The following is a 3,836-nucleotide window of genomic DNA, read 5'->3' as shown; positions in this document are numbered from 1 at the left end:
TAGATACCCAGAAGTGGGATTGCTGGATCAAATAGTAGTTCTACTTTTAGTTCTTTAAGGACTCTCCACACTGTTTTCCATAGTGGCTGTACTAGTTTACATTCCCATCAGCGGTGTAGAAGTATTCCCTGATCACTGCATCCACAACAACATCTACTGTTTTTTTATTTTTTTATTATGGCCATTCTTGTAGAAGTAAGGTGGTATCGCATTGTGATTTTAATTTGCAGTTCCCTGATCATTAGTGATGCTGAGCATTTTTTCATATGTTTCTTGGCCATCCATTTATTTTCTTTTGAGAATTTTTCTATTTATGTCCTTAGCCCACTTTTTGATATGATTGTTTGTTTTTTTCTTACTGACTTGTTTGAGTTTGCTGTAGATTCTGGATATTAGTCCTTTGTCAGTGTATAGATTGTGAAGATTTTCTCCCACTCTATGGGTTGTCTCTTTACTCTGCTGACTGTTTCTTTTGCCATGCAACAGCTCTTTAGTTTAATTAGGTCCCAGCTATTTATCTTTGTTTTTATTGCATTTGCTTTTGGGTTCTTGGTCATGAAATCCTTGCCTAAGCCAATGTCCAGAAGGGTTTTTCCAATGCTATCTTCTAGAATTTTTATAGTTTCAGGTCTTAGGTTTAAGTCCTTAATTCGTCTTGAGTTGATTTTTGTATAAGGTAAGAGATGAGGCTCCAATTTCATTCTCCTACATGTGTCTAGCCAATTATTCCCAGCACCATGTGTTGAAAAGGATGTCCTTTCCCCACTTTATGTTTTTGTTTGCTTTGTTGAAGATCGGTTGGCTGTAAGTATTTGGGTTTATTTCTGGGTGCTCTATTCTGTTCCATTATGCCTATTTTATACCAGTACCATGCTGTTTTGGTGACTATGGCCTTATAGTATAGTTTGAAATCAGATAGTGTGATGTCTCCAGATTTATTCTTTTTGCTTAGTCTTGCGTTGGTTATGCAGGCTCTTTCTTGGTTCCATGTGAGTTTTAGAATTGTTTTTTCTAACTCTGTGAAGAATTATGGTAGTATTTTGATGAGGATTGTGAGGAATTTGTAGATTGCTTTTGGCAGTATGGTCATTTTCACAATATTGGTTCTACCAATCTATGAGCATGGGATGTGTTTCCATTTGTTTGTGTCATCTATGATTTCTTTCAGCAGTGTTTTGTAGTTTTCCTTGTAGAGGTCTTTTGACTCTTTGGTTAGGTATATTCCTGAGGTTTTTTTTTTCTTGTTTTTTTTTTTGTTTGTTTGTTTTTTTGTTTATTTGCAGCAATTGTAAAAGGAGTTGAGTTCTTTATTTGATTCTCTGCTTGGTTGCTGTTGGTGTATAGAAGAGCTACTAAGTTTGTGTACACTAATCTTATATCTGGAAATTTTGCTGAATTCTTTTATCAGTTCTATGAGCTTTCTGGAGGAGTCCTTAGGGTTTTCAAGGTAAACAATCATATCATCAGCAAATAGGGACAGTTTGACTTCTCTTTACCCATTCGAATGCCCCTTATTTCTTTATTTTGTCTGATTGCTCTAGCTAGGACTTTCAGTACTGTGTTGAAGAGGTGTGCTGAGTGTGGGTATCCTTGTCTTGTTCCCGTTCTCAGAGGGAATGCTTTCAACTTTTCCCCATTCAGTATTATGTTGGCTTTGGGTTTGTCATAGATGGCTTTTATTACATTAATGTATGTCCCTTGTATGCCGATTTTGCTGAGGGTTTCAATTATGAAGGAGGCTGGATTTGGTGGAATGCTTTTCCTGTATCTGTTGAGATTATCATGTGATTTTTGTTCTTAATCCTGTTTATGTGGTGTCTGTTTATGTGGTGTCTCACATTTATTGACTTATGTATGTTTATGTGGTGTCTCACATTTATTGACTTATGTATGTTAAACCATCCCTGCATCCCTGGTATGAAACCCACTTGATCTTGGTGAATTATCTTTTTGATATGTTGTTGGATTCTGTTAGCTAGTATTTTGTTAACGATTTTAGCATCTATATTCATCAAGGATATCCGTCTATAGTTTTCTTTCTTGGTTGTGTCTTTTCCTGGTTTTGGTACTAGGGTGATGCTGGCTTCATAGAATGAATTAGGGAGGGTTCCTTCTTTCTCTATCTTGTGAAATAGTGGACACACAATTTAATCCACAACAGATGGGTAAACTGACTATTGTAGTTCTGTAATTATAACACAAAGCAGTAAGTTCTATGAAAGAGGGCGGTACAAACCATGGAGGAGGAGTGCCTAACTCAGACTTATCCCACAGGGTTAGGATTATGAGAGGGGCCTGAGTTCTGCTAAGATGTTTGTGTCGTTAAATGATAACTAACCATTGTTCTGGAGGTCACAAGGTTTGTAACTTCCCCAGTGACTCCTGTAGATAACATCACTATTGTAGAGCCAGAGATTAACTTTTTGAGGTGTCTTTTCAGACTTTTTCATTTCTGAGGACTGGCTAACTCCACCCAAACCCACAACTCATGACTTAACCAGTCCTGTGGTCCAGAGACTGACTCAGTGAACATTTTCCACACCCCTAAGGTTGCATCCCCAACCAATAATCATTCCCCATTCCCTATCCCCCTGCCCACGAAACTATCCTTGAAAAGTCCTAGCTTCTGAGCCTTTGGGGAGATTGATTTGAGTAATAACTTCATCTCCTATATGGCCGGCCTCATGTCTATTAAACTCTTTCTTTACTGCAATACCACTGAAATTGAACCAATTCAATTCTCAGTGAATTGATTTTGTCTGTGCAGTACACAGGAAGAACCCATCAGATGATTGCAGAAGAAAGAAAAATAAAAATTAAGAAGGATATGATTTGGGGGAACCTCTTCCAGTGGGGCCTGTAATCATAGTATACAACTCTCTGGACACAAAGGTGAACTCCAGTCTCTTGCTTGGAGAAGAACAATTGCCCATCCTTCTTACTCAATGTTTTTCCTAGGTTTGGACACAGAATTCATTCCAGCATAGAGTCCATCCTAAGGCATGATTCAGTGAGCCAATAAAGTTTGCATCTGTGTCTCTGACCCTCACACACACCAAAAGATCCTGACTAATTCTCCTCCCTCCCCACCGGCACAGACACAGTCAAATAGGAAATATTCCCTTATTTTATATATTTTAATTTGATGTAATATACATTATTATACATATATAATATGTACAATGTGTAAGTATATTATATACTTATATATTATAAAAATATAGTTTACATTTGTAATATATATTTATTTTGTATAATATATATTTTATACATATATATAGATATATATTTTTTGAGACAGAGTCTCACACTGTTGCCTGGGCTAGAGTGCAGTGGCGTGATCTCAGCTCACTGCAACCTCTGCCTCCCAGATTCAAGAGATTCTCCTGCCTCAGCTTCCCGAGCAGCTGGGATTACAGCTTCCCGCCACCACGCCCAGCTAATTTTTTGTTTTTTTAGTAGAGACAGGGTTTCACCATGTTGGCCAGGCTGGTCTCAAACTCCTGACCTCATGATTTGCCCGCCCTGGCCTCCTAAAGTGATGGGATTACAGGTGTGAGCCACTGCACCCGGCCTATATTCACATATATATGGAAGTATAGGCTCCAAAGCTCCCATACTACTTCCTCTCCCTTGCACTGCTACGTGTTTGATATATACAAGTTTTCAAGGTTTTGGCAGCTTCACCTATGATTTTTTTTTTAAAAAAAAGAAGGGGCAGGAGGTGACAGTTATCATCACAATTTATTTTTTCTTGTCACATGAAAAGAAACAAATCTTTGTGAAATAATTTAATACTTTGAAGATTAAAGATTAAATACCCAGAAACACAAGTA

The sequence above is a fragment of the Hylobates moloch genome, unplaced genomic scaffold (assembly GCF_009828535.3).
Source record: "Hylobates moloch isolate HMO894 unplaced genomic scaffold, HMol_V3 SCAFFOLD_10, whole genome shotgun sequence".
NCBI classification, from domain to species: Eukaryota; Metazoa; Chordata; class Mammalia; order Primates; family Hylobatidae; genus Hylobates; species Hylobates moloch.
Note: the sequence above shows the minus strand (reverse complement) of the source record.